A 21,311-nucleotide genomic window follows, 5' to 3' on the forward strand; every position below is an offset into this window, starting at 1 on the left:
TCGGTTGACTTCAATGATGAGTAGCTTGTCCAGGGCATTAATCAAGTTAGGGAAAGTGTTTTGTTCGCAAGCTGGGATTGTTTTTACTACCGTCTTTATTTCTCCCCCTACAAGGCTGAGAAAAATGTCTCTGATGTTGGGGGAGTCTCCATCGCCGGACCCCCTCACGAAATGATGAAAATCCTCCATCCAGTCAGTCCACCTGGGCCCTTTGGTGGCTTGGGGCGTCATGGTGAATGGCGGTGGCAACCTCAGCTGTATCGATTTCGCCGCACGAGCAGGCTGCGGGGACCCAGGGCTGGACCCCTGGTTGCTCATGGTGTTGGAAAAGTGAGGCTCCGTGAGCGAGCTGCCACCACGTGGGAAAATGGGTAGTTTTCGGGGTTAAATGATCCACAGCCTCTGCGTGGCTCAGTCGTGTGCGGAAATATCGAAGTGCAGGCGTGCACCCACACACTCACCCAAGCGTCTGGAAGCAGGACCGGCTATAGGCCTTTAAAGGAGTGAGGTGACCCCTAAACTGCGTCTCTGGCGTGGTCCATGGCTCAATGAAAGGAGGATGAAGCGGCAGCCGTGTGCGTGTGCGGGATCACCGGCCCGCGAACGGAGGATGAACCGGCAGCCGTGTGCGTGGGCGGGATCACCGGCCCGCATGCACCGTCGGGAGTCTGGCGGCCGGCCAGGTGTAGGACGAGGACCAGGCGTGTTCGTGGAGGAGGAGGAGGAGGAGGAGGAGGAGGAGGAGCGGCGGATCAGCGGCCGCCTGCGCGAGGACTGGCAGGTTTCAGCGCCCCGCACCAGGAAGGAGGAGCAGGAGGAGGAGGCTCCGCGTGATCACCAACACGCGAGCATGGACGCGGCGGATTGCCGCTGGAGGACTCCGGTGTGCGAGGGAAAAACCTTTGTCGCCAATGTTGCCGGTTGCGCAGCACAAAGAAGGACGCACACGCGGAGATGTAAAGGACCTCTTTATTCCCCTAATGCATAACAGACTAACTGGCGCCTTTCCGCGCCTTCCCAGCAAACCCCCGCTTCCCTGCTCCTACGTCACCCTAACACTCCGCCTCCCCAACGGAGGGGGCCGAGTGTGTTAACTCGTGGAGTGCCTGGCAACAGGTTTGGGCTGTAGGCCTGAGCACAATTATTTTCCATTCAGTCTATGGAAGAAAAAATAGTTTTTGGACCCCCTTATAACTTTGCCCCCCCTTCACAAAACCTCACCAAACTTGCCAAATAAATTCAGAGCGGCCATATACTTGTTTTTGCAAAGTTTGGTAAGGATTCGTCTAGCGGGAGCAAAGTTATAAGCTGCCCACAAAGTGCTCTCCCTATGAGTTGAGCAACTTAACCATAACTGCACGGCCGCTACCGCAGGCCATGTAATATGTATATTTTTATATATATATATATATATCGTACCTAGGCAATGCATTGTGTAAATGCAAGAATCATCCCCCCAGTCCTTTTTGATGGCATTCCCGTCGGACTTCAGCATAGTTTGTCAGCATTAGACGAATGCTCCAGGAGTGATTAATTAAAACTGAATCTAGGAAAAGCAAAGGTTATGATCACAAATGGAAGAAAGAATAAATAAAAGAACTATAAATGGATGCTAGATGGCACGATAATTGAAATTGTCGAAAACGAATCCCTATATATAACTCCTTTGACTCTAAACTTTTGGCCTTTGATATCAGTACAAAGGTGAGCATGCCATTAGATCATTTATATCTAATAGTGGAGGTTACTCAACGGAAGGCCTGATTAAAATATATAGAGCAACCATTGTTCCGAGTGAATTATATGGGTTAGAGATTTTGACGGACTGGGCGATGCAATGGCTAAGTCTATTGGAGGGGAAATTATGGCGAGGCACACTAGGATTGGTACCATCGACCCCTGTGGAAGCTATATGTTTGTAACTGGTAATTACTTCCGTGACTACATTATGGAAAATACACTGTATCCTTTTCCTCCTCCAGATGATAGACCAGAGCAAGAACCCAACATTATTTTATTTTGCATCTAGCTTAATGCTCAGCATAGACGGTTCACACAAAATGATGGAAGGTTGTAAACTTCCATACAGATATTGGATTTATGGCACAGAATCCTGCTAATGTTGGCTTGGACACAAAAGAAATTAATAAGAAAACCGAAAACTGTGACCGTATAAAGAATATTGAGCAAGGACCTGAGTAAGGCGTTTTACAGAAACTATCGGCCTTATTACGGGTCCAGCAGTAATCCTGCCGGTGCTACAGACAGGTTGCTGCTGGACCTTTAATAATTTACTGGTGCCTGGCTCCCGGTACCACCAGCTCATTTCGAGTCTGGTGGCCCGGGAAGTCAGGTGCCAGTAAATCTTAAGTCCTCATTCCCATAGAGTCCTACGGAGTGGGGACACGGAAGCACCAGCACCGCTGCTAACAGTGCTGGTGCTTCCATGAAGGGTATGCCCACTGTGACTTCTGCACCCGACAGGGTCAGACCTCTCGGGCTCAGCGGCCACATCAGGCAAACACGAAGTTTGCACCTAGTTTGTCAGTCCAGAAATGTGGGTGCCAGTGAGCTTACCAGCAACCTTGTTTCCGGACCTGCAAATTTAGAATGAGGCCCTATGTCAAGCAAGGTTTTACTATTAGAGCACCATTCAAATATTTGTATCAAGTTTCAAACTCAGAAACGTTCCGTTTTATAATGAGACTACGCTTTGACCAACTGACTACCTATGAACGTCGAGGCGCTTGGACTAATGAACCTCATGAGGCCAGGCAATGTTGAATCTGCCATAACAAAATTGAATCTACTTGACAGGCATTTGGAACATACAAAAAGACCAATTCTGGTCCTATATATTTTCAGGTGACAGGCAGAAATTGAATTATGCAACCTTTTATGTTTGGCAGAAGATTTTAAAATTGCATCTGGTAATATCTGATATTTAAGGGAAAGTATCTAAGCGATGCAAGTAACTGAATATGTCTTAAGAAATGAGTGTTCTCTTTTTTAACTCTTTGTTTAAGTAGCATGTTTTTACTTACAGAAAAGCAATGATGTAGTGTTCCTTTTTTTCTATAATTTTTTTAAATTTCTTCCCTCTATTGTTGTTGATGTTGTTGGGTAAATGGGTTGTTTTTAACCAATAAACCTATAATAGAAATAATAACAAAATAAGGAATGTCCTATGAATTGCTTTAACTGAAAAACCATTTAATGTGTAAATGTCAAACAACCCTCCCCAAAAACCCTCCCAAAACACCATCCTCAAAACAGCGCCCTCCCCAAAAACCCTCCCAAAATACAATCCGCAAAACACCTCCACTGCCCCCACCCAAAAAAGAAATACCATCCCCAACACACACTTGCAGAGTCACACAGTTGGCAGTTACTTTCGGGGTCTCTTGGGCATGGAAACCTGCTCCAGCACTTTCGGGAGTCAGGTGGTGCTGTGAGCTTTCCTTGGGGTGCTGGGCTGTGAGCCCTCTGTGGGATAACATAGGTGGAGGACGCTGAACCGAAGACGCAGATATGCTGCAGGGACTCAGAAAAGGCTGACATACCCTCTGTGTGTTCATGCATTCTCTGCCCAACTGTGGTCATGGCAGCATTGGGTTGGCCGAGGGAACAGGACATCCGACGGCAACACGCCTGCAGGCAGTCCCTCACGGCCTACATCTGTTGTACCTGTTGGCCTGCCAGTGTCTCACGTGCTGCCTGCCGCCACTCAATGGCATCTAGCATGACTATATGACAGATATATTGTGCACGACACAGGTGGTGGGTTGTGGGGAGGGTATGAGCTGAAGCACGGGGAACAGAAGCCCATGTCCTGCTCCTCCTCCTCGGTGTGGCAGATGCTGCCCGTGCCAAGATGGTGTTGGGGCTGCACTATCAGTGAGGGTGAGGAGGGTGTGGTGGTTCCCTGACAAATGGGAGCTGAAGCAAGGACTGTAGTTGTGTGGATTGCCACAGGTGCACATTGTGGTGTGGCAGTGGCAGCTGTGCCACCTGCATGGCTGGTGGAGAGGCCATTGGGCACTGCTGTGGGGATGGTACTATCCTCCATAATTACCAGAGGTTCCACTGCAGTGGAATGTGGTGGCTTTGCTGCCATGCTCTGCTGCCTACTCCCTCTGCTCTGCCTAAAGGTCCGGCCTGTGCATGGGTGGAGGTGGATGGTGTGGCAGCAGTGGAGGGTCCAGCCTCTTCACTGTCCATGGACTGTGTACCTGTTGGGAATGCAATGACATGCTGTCAGTCATCTTGCAGACATGTTAGTAGGATTGCATGACATTGTGTGTGTTCTACATACGCACATTTTGTTTGATTGACATGATTGACATGAGTGCTATTAGGCCAATGAGTGCTGCCACTAGTAGGCGGAAGTAGTGCCTACTGAGGGTATACACAGTGCATGCATGTGCACGTTGCCTGGTGGCCTGCCTAAGTCACTTGTTGTGGGTGCACAGGGACTTCACTTGCCAACATGGACTGTCATGGCACACATGAGTGTTTCTCATGTTTCCATGCGTTGGCATGAACATTTCACCTGCAGTGCATGTGCATTACTACATTTCCCTGCCTCCCCTGGCACATGCTTGTGCATGTGCTGTGATTGACATGTGTGTGCCCAGTGTGTTCATCTATGCTGGGGGACGCATACTATTGGCCACTATCACATTCTGAACACTTGTATTCAGAGGGCAATATCAATATATTCACATGTACACGGGACCTGATAGAGTTACAGCCATCGCTGTGGCTTCCTGCTCCATCCTCTCCACTCCCAATGCCCTCCATGTGGAGGATGGAGCTGACCTTCTCCTCCTACAGCATGAGGGTGAGGGGTTCCACTGTGCCACCTCCTGTGGCAGCACTCTCCCTCCTGTGGTGTGAGATCAGGCTGCGGACCCTCAACTTCAAGTAATTCCAAAGCTTGCGGCAGTGCTCCGCATTACGTGGAACGGTGCCCACAGCCGCCACATTGTCCTGGATGGATGTCCATATTGCAGCCTTCCTCTGTGCAAAAGTCTTCCGCTGCCTGCTGCAAACAGCTCCTCTGCATGCTGCACTGCCTTCTCTGCCAGCATGTTGAGCTCCCTCTCAGAGAACTTTGGCTTGTACAGTCTCATTTTTGGGAGGCAAGCATTTCCCTTTTCCTGAGCCCTGATTATTCCCCAAGTATGGTGTCTGGATGGCAACAGGAAATGGGAGATTCTGAGTGGATTGAGTTTGTTAAGATGGCTGCCGCTGTGCTTCTCGCTCCGGTGGTGATGCTATTTCCATCAGCATTAATACCGCCAGGTTTGCCTGTGGTAATGGTTATATCATTGTATCTGGGCGGTATTACAGTCAGATTACCATTATCAGCGGTAATACTGTTGGACGTTATTACCATTACCATCAGGTCATGATTCGGTATTATTTCCGCTGGTCATCCCGGCGGTAATGGTAATAATGCTGAGGCGGAATTGCCACCCTATTTGCGCCAAACTTGTGATGTGGCCCAAATCTTGGCTTGTGATTTGAAATCATATGTCCTATTACTTAGGTTGGGGCTGCTGCTCCAAGCTGAATCCACTTCCACACATACACTTGTCCCATTTCAAGTTGAATAAAACACATAATTTCACCTACATTAAATGAAATGTATGGAAAGATCATTAAAAATGAATAAAATTATATTTTCTTTTAGAATTCACAAATGCACCTTCTACCAACAATCCTAGAATAATGGCACTGTAATGAAATCCTGGAATTGCTCATTTATGTTCTAAAGCTCCAATAAATGTTCTGCGGCCAGATCTTTTTACATGTGGCCAAAGTTTCAACTTTCATATGCATTTTCTTAGCATTAAAATCCCCATCTCTGGACAATTGTACTTACAAAGCATTATAAATGGCTATAGTTTGTCTCGTGGAGGTGTAAATAATTATTCATATCACATCTCTCATCATGGCAGCAAGTAAGAGGAAAAATCCAACCGGAACCGTAATTTTTTGCACAGTGCCTCTCACTCTTTCAGAAACACTTTCTGTTCTCAGTTTAATCCAGAAGAATGGTCTTGGTTCCACAATTCCCCAAAGGGGTGCTCTGGCAGACACACTAATTGAAGAGTGGATCTTGAAGCTCCTCCATGCGTTACCTCCCATTTCTGTCATCCTACTTGTCCTTAATGGAGTTCAGGAAGCTCAGGTCCACTTTCATCCAGTTTGCTGAAGTCTGAGCTCAGAGAGCCAGGTGTCTAGAACGGTATCCAGTCATTTCATCGAATGACAATCCATCTAACACTATACCATTACATTTTTTCCATCGAAATACCATTCCATAGAATGGCCATTTCGTTGAATAAAATTCGATGGATCCATCGAAATGTAATGTTAAGATTAGGGGTTAGATTAGGGTTACATTAGGGTTAGGGTTGGGGCTAGGGTTAGTTTAAGGGTTACATTAGGGTTAGGGTTGGGGCTAGGGTTAGATTAAGGGTTATGTTAGGGTTAGGATTGGGGCTAGGGATAGGGTTGGGGCCGGGGTTAGATTAAGGGTCACATTAGGGTTAGGGTTGGGGCTAGGGTTAGATTAAGGGTTACGTTACGTTTAAGGTTGGGGCTAGGGATAGGGTTAGGTTTGGGGTTATGGTTAGATTAAGGGTTACATTAGGGTTAGGGTTGGGGATAGGGTTAGATTAAGGGTCACATTAAGGTTAGGGTTGGGGTTGGGGCTAGGATGAGATTAAGGGTTATGTTAGGGTCAGGGTTAGGGTTGGGGGTGGGCATGGGGGTTGGAGGGGTGGTAGGAGGAACAAATAAAAATGTACAAATAAAAATTAAAACATTACAAGGGCCTGGTGCTTTTCTTGTGGTTTTTTTCTTTTCTTCATGTGTTATTTGATATACGCTAATTGTATTGGGATTTGTTATGGATGTTGTGTAAATAAAGTTTCAAAAATAAAAAGGAGCTGGCCAGTGCCGAAATGTCATCACTGGACAGCTCCATGTAACGTTTTAACGTTACAATAAAATGCATTGAAATGCTATCTTTAACATGTAAAAGTGCATTTCCATTGAAACCTGTCCATTTATATTTTTGATGGACTGGTTAAGAATGAAAGGCACTTTTCCGTGTTAAAGGTAGGCTGCCGATGCTTTGGCATTAGATGCTTTGTTTTAGATGCTTTGGTATGTCGACACTTTTTTTTTATGCAATCACTATAAACCATCTAGAACATTTGGTAATCTGCCTTTTTCCTCCCTGGCACCACGCAGAAAGAGTGGTTCTGCTCTTCCTTTAGGACTGATAGGCTGAGGTACAATGAGTGAAACCTGTCCAACAAGGTCCTGGATGTGCTATTTTTGTCCAGGTGGCTGGCTACCAAGTCGTTCTACGGCAGATGGTGATGGACATTCTCTGTTTGCTGGAAATAGAAGGGTCTGGATCCTTTTACTTCTCCAACGTCTTTTGTTCAGGATTTCTAACTTTCTTTGGCTCAGGGTACCTTCGGATTGGTATAGTCAAAAGAGTACTTGGCTGCTATTTCTGTCTTTAAATCAGTTCTTAGCAGGGCTCATGTTGTGCTATTCTTACTGTTGTGCAGTTTATGAGGGGTAACTAAGCAGTTTCTACCATGCAAGTTTGATTGCTGTACAGGATTTCATCCATATGGTGTTTTTGATGACTGCTTTGTTTGAGCTTTTACATTTGTTGCGCTCACCCAAGGTGGTTTCCTGGTTGCCATCACTTCTGCAAGGATGGTGAGAAAGCTCAAGGTTCTTTCTATCAAGCTTCCTTGCCTAGTTTCTTCGAAGGAAATAGTCTGTTTGGGTCTGTTTGACCTAAAACATTTGACCTAATCATATTTGATCAAATTTATTTGACCATGTTTCCAGTCTAAAATGCGGGGGGAGACCCCCTCAAACTCCCTCCCCACTTCCACTTTAATGAAATTTGACTGAAATAAAGGTCCATACAATGTGATCAAATGTTCATCAAATGTTTTAGGTAAAATGTTTTAGGGCAATTATGCTAATACCAAATATTCACTTTGCAGGTGAGAATTTTCTTCCTTCCTAAGGTCATCAGACTTTCACCTTTCCCAAAATGTCAATCTTGCTGTCTTCTACTCGCTGCCTCATTCATCTAAGACTGAGTAGTGGTGTAATTGGCTGGACCGAAGGAGGACTCCCAGTTAATATGTGTCTTGGATGAGAGAGATTAGGAAGGACGGCCAGCTCTTTGTCAGCTTTTCTGGTGTCCAGGCTGGCAGGACTGTTACCAAAGAGACGCAGTCCAGGTGGATTGTTCTCTGTACTTCTGAGTGCTACAATCTGTCTAACAAGGAAGTGCCTGGTAGTATTTGGTTTATTCTATCAGAGGCCTGGCTGATAACTCAGAATTGTAGAGTGGTGCCCCTGTTTTAGACATCCGTCATGCAGCTATTGGGCTTTCTTGCACACGTTTGCCAAACATTACTGACTGGACTTCTTACTGGTTCGGGACACCTGCTTTGGTCCAGCAGTGCTTCAGAGTTTTCTGATGTTGTTGTGTTATTTGGCTCTTGTACCACACCAATCATCGCCATAGTTATCTTAGTACGCTGAGACCTTTTCAGAGAGGGAGCACATTGTGACCCCAGACTAGTGGTCTGTGGAAGGGACAGAAAAAAAGTAGGGTTTTGTGTAATGACAGAACAGTGCATAGGCCCACAGCCTGCCTGAGTTATGAAAGGGTTAATTGATTTTTTCGGAGCCCACACTGAAATGCTTACAGTTTTCAGCTTTTGCTTTTTGCAATCAATGCTCTATGTAAACACATATGTGTTTGCACAGAGGCTCAGAATGACCTGGGTTACTGATACGACTACATTTCAAAAGCACTTCCCAGAAGTGGTCAGCCTCTGGCAAGGGAGAGGGAAGAGTATGTTGGAAGCCAGCTGCAGAGTAGTAATTTTCCATCGCTGTCAGGCTAAGGGGAAGCTTCTAGAAGGGTTTACGAGGTATGCGATTGACAGGCTCACTCAATAAGTCCTGGCAAGCAGAATACCAGGCACTTTGAAGATAATTAAGAACTTTAAAATTGTGGGAAGATTCCTGGCAGGGTAGTATACAGGAGATCCATTAAAGTTACAGAAATAGACTTCGTTTGCAGAGCACATGATACAAAGGTATTCCAGAGACTATAAGAAAAGAGGCAATTGAAGTTGTGCAGCTGAACAAAGACCTTTCTTTTATGTTAAGAGCTAAACACCTGGCAACGCGGTATACTCAAAAACCGGGAGAGCTCACAGAAGGATTTCTGATAAACATGTACATGAGGTGATCCACCAAAATACTCAAAGAAGCTAAAGGGAATCTTACATGGAACATCTTAATTGAACAAGATCCTTTTTTGTGTGAATTTAGTACAGAGAAAGTATAAGAAGAGCTGAATGTTAAATGTGTGGGAGCAGAAATGTGAGACGGACACAAAGGTATAGGTTTCTCAATATTTGCCTTTCAATTCAATAAAAAGGGGCAAGATAAACATTTTCCTTCCCTCTTCTAACGAGAATGTCCCCACCTAGCAAACTAAAACTAAAGAAAGAGGACCTTGTGTCCAAAAATTATCTGACTCTCACACTAATACACGTAATAAAATTGTACAAGGGATATTTGGCTGTCTACAGTTCAACTTCAAATGACAAAAGTTCAAGCTTATAAAGCATAGAAAGTGTTCCTTGTGACCATGGTTGGACTCCTTGCCCCTGTATGAATTCAGAAATACCTTTGTAACAGTTCAGAATCAAGTTCTGTTTAGTGCAATATTCCACTAAAAGGTATTTTCCATCCACTGCGTCCTTCCACTGGATAAAGTAAATGTCTCTTTCACAAAACACTACTTCATAACCAAGGTAATTGTTTTCCTAAATTCAATATACTTTGCTCAGGATAGCACAGCAACTACCTTGTTGATGCAACAGTTAGTCAACATAATAAAGTTACCAATGTCTTTCCACAACACCTTTTTATCACAGCCACTTTTCTTCAAAGCAACTGTTTCTCTCCTGGTGTACTGAACTGCCAGGACTAACTACAAATGGCCCTGTTTCACTCTCCTGCTAGGAATAAAACTCCTACTACTATAGTTGTTCTCCTCTTAGTGGCAATATGGGTTACAGGTTTCCCCAAAATGGTGTCTCAGGAAAGGAGAATTGCGCCCTTGTTGCCCTTTTATCTCTTGGTTATAATGTTTGTGCTGTTGACAATGTGGGTTACAAGTTTCCCCAAGTTGACTTCTCATCAATGGTGAATTACACCCTATTTGCCTTCTGACTTCTTCTTTATGGTTTCTTAGCAGTTGGCAATGCGGGTTGCAGGTTGCCCGAAGTTGACTTCCGTGGGAAGGGAAACACTCTCTGGATCCAAGGGTTTCTTTTTTGAAAATACTATTTCTGTTGGATTAATCTGCTTGCTTTAATTGTGAACACTTTTTGCCAAACAGAACTCAGAATACATTTTCGTTACACTTTTAGTTGTTCCTTTTCAGTGTGGGGGTCAGTTTAGTATCTTTTAGACACAAGAACCGTTCACATAATTTGGACGACCCCACAGACTGATCTTTAGTTTTAGTTTCCTAGGTAGGGAAACTCTCTTTATGATAGGGACAGAGAGGCCTTTATCCAACCCTTTTATTTCAATAAAGATGTCTGATGACCTCTACAGAGCTGTTAAATATAGTGTGTCATCCCTTGCTTTGGTTGTTTATACCGCTTTGTTTGATTGCTATAATGTCTATAGGCTTACTGAGAAGCATTACACAGTTATACACCAGAATGGCTGAGCTGGAGAAATGCGTAATACAGTTACAGCATTCAGTCAATGCTTTGAAACAGTGAAGGAGTGGAATGTCATGTAGTGACAGACAGAGCAAAGGCCCCCATCCTGCTTGAGTCATGATAAGGTTAATTGTTTTTCTGAGCACACACACACTGAAAAGCTTACAGATTTCAGCTTTTGCTTTTTGCAAGCGATGCTCCATTTAAACAGGTACGTGTTTACCCCAGATGCTTAGAATGACCTGGGTTACTGATAAGCCCACATTCCAAAAGCGCTCCCCAGAAGTGGCCCGCCTCTTGGAAGGGGGGGGGGAGAATAAGGTGGAAGCCAGCTGCAGACCAGTACTTTTTCATCGTAAACAAGCTAAGGGGAAGTTTTTAGAAGGGTTTACGTAGTATACGATGGACAGGCTCACTTAATAAAAGCTTTGTGTAAACAGGAAGCTGGGGGTGGTTCACCAGCAAGCTTAGCAGGGCATGTAGGGCAGCCTGGAAACCAAAGACCTCTAAGCGACTGTTCCTGTCTGCTGTGTTTTAGTGGAAGCTGGCCTGTGTGAGAAGAGCTGTCCACTCTTCTGTTCGTTGAGGTTCCCTGGTGCAGCATAAAAAGGAACATAAGAATTGTGCATTTACCTATGTGTCAGCATCATTTACTGTGCAGTTTGTTGTGATTATTTGCCTTTTTATCTACTTATTGCAAACATAAATACAAAGTATAAAGATTGCCTTTCTTCTGAGTGAGTTCATTGTTTCAAGCAAATATGAACCTGCAGAGGTGTGTGCTTGTTCTAGACCAGTCCCAGTGCAAATACACCGATTCATATCAAACAGAAGGTGACGGACAAGACACAACTTGGTTAAACAATTCAAGGGCTATATCTACAGTGGAACGAGGCATAGTGTGGATTCAGATCAGGAGATGGCATTATATTGAAGGTATATGCAGGGGAGACTAGTATGGAAGTAGTTCTGCCCGAGCCAAAAAAGACAGCCTTGGGACATGTGTTCAAAAAACATTGCACTGTGAAAGCCGCTGCTCTCTGAGGTGCTGCTTTGCTGTATAAAGTTAAGTGCTGTCATGGAAGTAGGTACTCATCAGTGCTCCTGGAGGATCATTAATTGTGCTCGTCCCATGTGTATGTTGGAAGGAAAGTGAATTGTTCCCATGTCTAAATATACTAGAAATAAGACAATGGGCCTCATCTCGAGGTTGGAGCAAATACTGTGGTAATTCCGCCCCAGCGTTATTACTGTTACCACTGGGATGACAGGCAGAATTACCTCCATATCTTGACCTGACAGGCGAGCGCACAAACCCCTTGGCAGTAACGGCAATATCGGCTGCTGGTATTGCCGCTGATAATGGTCACCTGGTGGTGATACTGCCCAGAGACACTGGTAGTACCGTTACAGAGGCCGGAGCAGGAAGCCACAGCGATGGCGGTATGTCTATCCAACCCCACGCACATGTGAATGCAGTGGCCAATAGCATGCATTCCCCAGCATAGATTTGCACATTGGGCAAGGGAATGGGCAAATACATGGCAATCACAACAAATTCACAGTGGCATGTGCCAGGGGAGGCAGTGCAATGTAGTAATGCACATACACTGTAGGTGAAACCTGAGAAGTATCCATGTGTTCATGATAGTCCATGTTGGCAAGTGAAGCTGCAACGCACCCACAACAACAAGCGGCCTAGGCAGGCCAACAGGCAATGTGCACACGCATGCACTATGTACATCCTTACAATGTTGCATGAGTATCTTGAAAGCCTGCTGACATGTCTGCAAGATGACAGACAGCATGTCATTGGGCCTCATTACTGGTCCGGCGGTAACCCTGCCGTGTTACTTGTGGGTTGTCGCCAGACCCGTAGAAATGTACAGAACCTGACTTCCCGGTGCCACCGGCTCATTACGAGCCCAGCGGCTGGGAAGTCAGGCACCGGTAAATTTGTAAATCCCCATTCCCATAGATCAACTAGGACTCTATGGGAGTGGGGACACAAAAACACCAGCACCGTTTTTGTGATGCCGACCATGACCGCTGTGCCCGGCAGGGTCAGACCTGTCAGGCACAGCGGCTCCGGCAGGCAAACACGTAGCTTACCGGCACCCTTGTTTCCGGAACCGACAGACTTGTCATGAGGCCCATTGTATTCCCAACAGGTACCCAGTCCACAGACAGTGAAGAGATGAAACCCTCCACTGCTACTACACCATTCACCTTCATCCCAACCCCTGCAAAGGCCAGACTTGTAAGCAGCGGAAGTAGGCAGTGGAACAAGGCAGCAATGCTGCCACATTCAACCGCAGAGGATAGCACCATCCCCACATCAGTGCCCAGTGGCCCCTCCAACGGTCATGCAGGTGGCACAGCTGCCAATGAAGCTGCCACAGTCACACCACAGCCGGCACCTGCAGCAATCCATACAGCTGCAGTCCCCGATATGACTCCCAAAGGTCAGGGCACCAGCACACCCTCCTCACCATGGTAGTGCAGCCCCAACACCATTGGGGCATGGGCAGTGTCCTCACCACCAGCGAGGAGGAGCAGGACATAGACTTCCGCTCCTCGTGCTTCAGCCCATACCCTCCCCACAGACCACTAGCTCTGCCTGTGCCCAATATGTCTGCCATATGGTCATGGCGAGATGCCATTGAGAGGTGGCAGGCAGCACTTGAGACACTGGCGAGCTAGCAGGCACAACATATTCATGCCTTGAGGGACTGCCTGCAGGGGTGTTGCTGCTCGATGTCCCATTCTCTTTGCAAGGCCACCGCTGCATGACGACAGTTGGCCAGAAAATGCATGAACACACAGAGGGTATGTCAGCCTTTGCAGAGTCCTTGAAAGCATGCATACTGCTGACGCTGCAGCATATCCGAGGCCAGAGATCAGAGCCCGCCACCTTTGTTACCTCCACAGAGGGCTCACAACCCAGAACTCCAAGGCACCGCTCACAGCGCCACCTGACTCCCAAGGCGCTGGAGCAGGCTTACATGCCCAAGAGGCACCAAAAGTAACTGCCAACTGTATGACACTGAAAGGGTGTTTTGGGGATGGTGTTTAGCAGATTCATGTTTGGGAGGATTTTGGGGAGGGTGGAGGTGTTTTGGGCATGGTGGTTTGGGAGAGTTTTTGGAGAGGGGGAAGTGTTTTGCGGACAGTATTTTGGGAGGGGTTTTGGGGATAGTGTTTTGGGAGGGTTTTGGGGAGGGTTGTTTGACCTTTGCACATTAAATAGTTGTTCAATTAAAGCAATGCTAGGACATTCCTTATTGTGTGCAAGTGTTTAATTAATAATGTGACTGTTTACAGAGGTGCATTGTAAGTACATGTCAATTGGCCTCAAAAGAAATTGTTAATCAGCACTTGCCGAACCATTCCTACCCTCTTCCCGATCATTGCCTGGCAGTACAGCACCTGCAGGTGGTGTGTCCTCCTCTTCTGGGGGTGGCATGTCCTCATCAGAGATCAGGGGGACATTCCGCCTGAGGCAAATGTTGTGCAGCATGGAACTGGCAAGGACAATTTGTCTGACCTGCAGGGGTGTTGCTGGGTCTGGAAAAGATCTGGAGCTACACTAATGTCGGGATTGTCGGGACTCGGGGCTAGCTATCCTTTTGGTTGTAAACCCTGAGATTTTATCTGGGTCTACAACCAAAAGACCCGGTGCTACAGCCCCTTAAGCCCCCCTTAGGAACGCCTCTGCTGACCTGCCTGTACATTAGGGCCCCTCCAGACCAGTGCAGGCACCAGAAAATGAGCCTTAACCTGGCCAAAGGTCAGCCCGATGCAGAGCGTGGTTTGGATGTGTGTCTTATTGTAGGCCACCTCCTGTGGCGTCTGTGGATTCAGCACGGGTGTCATCAGCCAAGGTAGCTAGGGTTATCCAGAGTCACCTGCAAGGGCAAAGGACATAGGTGTCAGTCACAGAGCATTGTGCATGCATTTCACAAGTACTGTCACACAACACGATTTCCCATGCCAGTATTTGCATATGCGACACACATTCACTCAGGGGTACATTTGCTCTGTTGTTGAACATCATGCACACAGCTCACAGCCAGCACTTATCGCTTTTAGGGTCTGTGATTGACAAGTCATCTGTATTTGTATTTGTTTATTATTTATATCGCTCACCGAACCCTGAGGTAACTGCGCGCTGGAAAACTTAGGAGTTGCATACAAGAAAAGACAATACAGTGGCAGATAAGGTGACAAAAGGTTACAGGAGGGTCAGGCTAAGGCGACATATACAACATAGCATCGGCACAAGTGCAAACAGGCAATCATAAAACAGAAGTTCGGTAGTAGCTGGAAGCAGATGAAGGGTGCTTCAATGGAGAGGTTTGTTGTTCAACCAGTTATTAATTCCATATTTGAACAGCAGGAGGGCGGGTTCTTGTCTGACGTTCTGAGGTATGGAGTTCCAGCGTTTGGCTGCGTGGACAGGGAACTGGCACCTCCTGCAGTTTTTAGGTTGAACCTAGGTACTGCCAGGCAGTGGGATAGGGCAGATCTTGTGGGGCGAGAGAAGTGGTGTTTGCAGATTTTCTCAGATAAGTATTTGGGTGCTGTATTTGCCAGACAATTGTGCGTGATTACCAGGGTGTGGAGCATGATTCTGTCATGAGCTGGCAGCCAGTTGGCCTTTCCTAGAAAGAGTGTGTTGCAGTAGTCGATTTTTCAGAGTGCTAGAGCTCTGGCAAGCGTTAGACAACTACTGGTGGACAGGTAGGATTTGCAACTATAGATTAATTAATTGGTGGAGGCAGCTATAGAGCTGACTTGTTTTTTGAGGGACAGTTTTGAGTCGAGGTAGACCCCCAGAGATTTTATTTCTTTGGAGACCTTGATCGTATTACTGTCTATGTTGAAGGATGTGTACCTGCGGTCGACTTTGTTCAGGCGTGCTTAAGTGCCGACAATCAGGAGCTCGGTCTTGTCGTCGTTGAGGCATAAACTATTAGTAGCCATCCATGCCTGGATTTCTAGGTATTTGTCGTTCAGTAGTTTAGAGTCTAGGTCGTAACAGTAACTCTGTGTAGTTGGTGTAGATGACACCCAAGTTATCCAAGTGATGGAAGAGGAGCTTCGTAAATATATTATAAAGCGTGGGTGACACGCACAAGCCTTGAGGGACACCACAGAGCGTGGGACTCGGGACTGCTGAGGCTGATGGAGAAAAGACTCTGGTGGTCCGATTAGAGAGAAAGGAGTTGAACCAGTCCGAAGTATTGGTGGAAAAGGCTGCTACTGTGGTCAGGTGGCCAGTAAGAATTTGGTGGTCGACTAGGTCGAAGGTCGCAGACAAGTCTAGGAGCAGGAGGATTGCTAGCTTGCCTTTGTCCTTCGCCTCGTCCATTTGGCTCTTCAAATCTAAGTGCGCTGTCTCCGTCCCATGCCTGGGCCTGAAGCCGGATTATCTGAGACCCATCAGGTTGTTCCCTTATAAATGTTTCTGAATTTGCAGATATGCAATTCGGTCTACAATTTTTATAGGAAGGGGACTGCAGTAATGGGCCTGTAATTCGTAGGAATGCTTGTGTCCAGGTTGTTTTTTTTTAGGAGTGGCATAGCCTAGGCTTCCTTGAGGTTGTTAGGGACTTGATTAGAGGTGAAGGAAGAGTTTATCAGTGTGGTGATGAAGGGGGCTAAGTCTTTACCTCCTTCCTTGTTGATGGATGCTGGACATATGTCGCCTTGACATTGGGAAGGTGTCAGGCTTTTTATGATAGGTAATGACAGTGGGAGTCAGAGGGCTTCCACTATCTGTCTTTGCCCAAACAGTTTTAGCACAAAATAGACAGTAGCTTTTTTATTAAAAGGTTTTTATACCTGGGTCTAAGTCCCTAATGCTAGCTTTCTTGCCCTGTGTGTGAATAACGTATATCCCCATAGTGTAGCAATCCGTGCCTAGTTGGCGATGGTGTGCCGCCAACAAGGGGTATGGAAATCCTTGCCCTCAACTCTCTCACTACTTTCCTCAATCTAGGTAGTCGGTGTCTTAGTTTATTAGTACCACCTCCAGTCTATGTGTCTTATGATTAAAACAATTTTTTGTTTTGACCCAACCAGATAAAAACAACAACTGAAAAGAAAAATTTCTATCAATCAATAAGATAACTTTATATTGTTGTGATAGGTTAAAATGATGAGATTTAATTATTCAAGCCCATTCCTCCAAATAGTGTAGGGTCTTGGAGTTGTGGTCATCGGCATAGCAACTCATGTAACAGTCAACCTGTTTCAGCAGTTCTTATAGCTAGCCGCCTTCCTCAGGACGGAGAATCTTGCATTCTCATTGGCACCATGATTTCTTCACATATCTCCACATCTTGGAGGATTTTTGAGAGGTGCTTCGGGTTACCCACGGGCGTTTAACTTGTGTCTCGATCCCTGTTGGGTTATAAAAAGGACAAAGGGGAATTGTAAGTGCGTGAAATGAAAATTTAGGTTGAAGGAACAACCCTGCAGGTTGGGAGGTGTTACCTGTGGCTCCACTTTCTGGTGTCTGGTCTTTGCGGGTGCCACTATGCTCTTAGTGTCTTCCTGCGTTGTTGACCTAAAGAGCAGAAAGCTTGGTGTAACTTCTACTTAGCAAATTCATTGTGAGAACTTATTAACAATCTTAGAGTATACGGGTTAATTCATATTCAGCTGAGATACCTGTCTGGTGGAGGTCCCACGATTCAGGCTCTATGGAAGCTGTGTGCTGGATATATGAATTCTGCAGTCATCTTCATGCACTCCTAATGAATGTCTCTGTGGGATTAAAGAGCCACAAGAGAGTGTAAAGAGTGAATGTGCTGCGGGGTCACAGCATATGTAGAAGCGGAGATCTGTTCTAAATACAACCACTCATGTTTATTCCAATCTCCTTGTTTAGTTAGCTGTATAAACGCCTGACAAGTATTGGAAAAGGGGCTTTCATATGTACTCACAGCAGCACATGACCCTTTCCAAACTAGAATCGAATTGACTCAGCTCATGAGAAAAATTCGGCTAAAACAATACTTTGCCAAAAACACATATGAGGGAGCACGCAATGTCACACAACTACATAACAAATCAACATTCTATCCCCCCACATGCAATAACAGCAGAATCACTGACCTTCGAGAAAGTCATTTTGAAGAAACTCGAGACCATTGAGAAAGAGGAACACACATACTATAATAACATGACTGAGAAAGAGACAATAGCGCTGGCCGAATTAAGAACTAACGAGAAGATCATAATAAAATCTGCTGATAAAGGGGGCGCAATCGTTGTCATGAATAGAAACGACTACGATGATATGGTGAACTCGCTAGTCGAAGACGTAAATACATATAGAAAATTGGGGAGTGATCCAACAGAAAGATCAAGGAATTTGATCAACCCCATTATTGAGGAAGCAGAGGCAGAAGGCCACATCAGTGCTAAAGAAGCAGACTTTTTAAGTCTGAAACATCCGAAATGCCCTGCATTTTATGCCCTCCCGAAAATTCATAAAGGGACCTTACCACCACCAGGGAGACCGATAGTATGGGGTATTGACTCCATATTGGAGCCCTTGTCACAATTTGTTGACTTTTTTTGTCAAAGATGAAGTTCTAAAAATGCGATCCTATACAAAGGACACTACAGCTGTCCTCACGTACCTTGAAAATCTCACTCTGGAAAATCCAAACCTCTTTATTGTAACCATGGACATAGAATCATTATATTCGAAGATCCTGCAACAAGCAACTTTGAGAGTGATTGGAAACGTCCTAACAGACAAAATAGATAATCTAGACATGCCTATCAGTCTGATCTTACAATTAGCAGAAATTGCGCTCACTAAGAACTTCTTTCTAAATGAAGAAACGTATTATGAGCAAATAGCCGGGATAGCTATGTGAGCGACATTTGCTCCCACTTTGGCTAATCTGTACGTTGCCTCCTTTGAAGAACAATATATATATCCCGAAAACAATCCTTTTTCCAAACACATTGTAAGTTGGCATCGTTACATTGACGACATTCTCATGTTTTTTGAAGGAGATCAAAATACTCTTACTAATTTCATCGCATGGGTCAATGGATTAGACCCATTCCTTAGATTCACCCATGAGGCAAGTAAAACCGAAGCAATTTTTCTTGATCTGAGTATAAAAAGAACATGAAACACTTTTGAAACCACTGTGTTCCGCAAAGCCACTGACAGGAACTCCCTTTTGGAGTACTCCAGTTTCCATCAAAGGACTCTTAAGGAAAATCTGCCTTTTGGGCAATTCCTCCGATTCAGGAGGAATTGCACTACCACAGAGGAATATGATGTACAAGCTAAAATACTCTCATCTAATTTAAGGGAAAGGAACTATCCCCACAAAAACATAAGACAAGCGTAGAAAAGGGCCAGGAATATACCTAGAGCAGTCACTCTCACACAACACGGTAAAAAAGAAAGGAGACCGGATGTAATTACAGCAATCTTTAGCCACTCACCTGTGGTCAATCTCCTCAAAAAAGAAATTAAAAAATCCTGGCACCTACTAAATGTAGCTGATGACAATAATCTACCAATACCTGTCTTCGCAATCAAAAGAAAAAAAAAACCTCAGGGACAGTCTCACACACACTTATCAAGAAACAAAACCTCCAGAGACGAACACCCTCTGGAACACATCAAGAATGGTGGGACATGCCCCTTGTGGGAACTGCTCAGTGTGCCAACTCACGAAACGCACAACCACAATAGATATCGGGTGGAAATACCCGTGGGAACAAAGGACATTTACAAACTGCAACACAACCAATGTGGTGTACCAAATCCTCTGTCCTTGTAATATGAGGTATATTGGAATGACCACAAGAACTATAAAAACCTGCATTTGCGAACATAGATCAAACATCAGAACAAAAAGAAGCACTGCACTACTAGTGGAGCATTATATGAAAAAAGGACACTCAGAAAATGAAATAGCATGGACTATTTTTGAGAAAGTGACGGTGCCAAAAAGAGGAGGCAATTTAGCAGCACTGTTACTGCGTAGGGAACAAATGTGGATTTACAGACTTCAAACCACAAGATTGGCCTTAATGAAAAGATTTGCTGGCAAATTTTGGCTGTGCAATGAAGGAATTTTTTCATCTTTCTGAGATTCACCCACACTCGGGGTGGCACTATATTTAACACAACCACACATGGGTGTATCGGTAAATACATTACAAACAGAATTAGCACTAGCCCTATTTACCAACATGGGGCGCCTTTTGCTTGCAACAGCAGAACGCCGAAGCTCCAACACACCCTCCATGTCATGTGAGTATATAGAAGTTATATTCCACAATACCTTTTATTGAGCATTTAAACCCAGTGCTTACAACTATACAGAACTATTGGCCCATCCACACCGAGATGACGTACATAGTCATTGTCTACCTTTGTTAGGTCTCTAGGTTTCTTCGACATGCGCAATAACTCGTAGTACACCACGGCTGAAGCATACATACTGCACTTACACATGCATGAAACAGCGCGCCTGAGTCTAGTCCCTGTAATTAAAGGGTGTCACATGCACGCCATGCATTTTGCATAGTTTGTGATTAACATCTAGTGGGTGTTTGCACTGCACCACAGTCAGGCGTTTATACAGCTAACTAAACGAGGAGATTGGAATCCACATAAGTGGTTGTATTTAGAACAGATCTCTGCTTCTACATATGCTGTGACCCCGCAGCACGTTCAATCTTTACACTATCTTGTGACTCTTTAATCCCACAGAGACATTCATTAGGAGCACATGAAGATGACTGCAGAATTCATATATCCAGCACACAGCTTCCATAGAGCCTGAATCGTGGGACCTCCACCAGACAGGTATCTCAGCTGAATATGAATTAACCCGTATACTCTAAGATTGCTAATAAGTTCTCACAATGAATTGGCTAAGTAGAAGTTACACCAAGCTTTCTGCTCTTTAGGTCAACAACGCAGGAAGACACTAAGAGCATAGTGGCACCCGCAAAGACCAGACAACAGAAAGTGGAGCCACAGGTAACACCTCCCAACCTGCAGGGTTGTTCCTTCAACCTATATTTTTATTTCACGCACTTACAATTCCCCTTTGTCCTTTTTATAACCCAACAGGGATCGGGACACAAGTTAAACGCCCGTGGGTAACCCGAAGCACCTCTCAAAAATCCTCCAAGATGTGGAGATATGTGAAGAAATCATGGTGCCAATGAGAATGCAAGATTCTCCGTCCTGAGGAAGGCGGCTAGCTATAAGAACCGCTGAAACCGGTTGACTATTTAACTCCAAGGCCCTACACTATTTGGAGGAATGGGCTTGAATAATTAAATCTCATCATTTTAACCTATCACAACAATATAAAGTTATCTTATCTTATTGATTGATAGATATTTTTCTTTTCAGTTGTTGTTTTGTTCTGGTTGGGTCAAAACAAAAAATTGTTTTAATCATAAGACACATAGACTGGAGGCAGTACTAATAAA

Source organism: Ambystoma mexicanum, chromosome 4p (genome assembly GCF_040938575.1).
Source record: "Ambystoma mexicanum isolate Mex_15411 chromosome 4p, UKY_AmexF1_1, whole genome shotgun sequence".
Lineage (NCBI taxonomy): Eukaryota > Metazoa > Chordata > Amphibia > Caudata > Ambystomatidae > Ambystoma > Ambystoma mexicanum.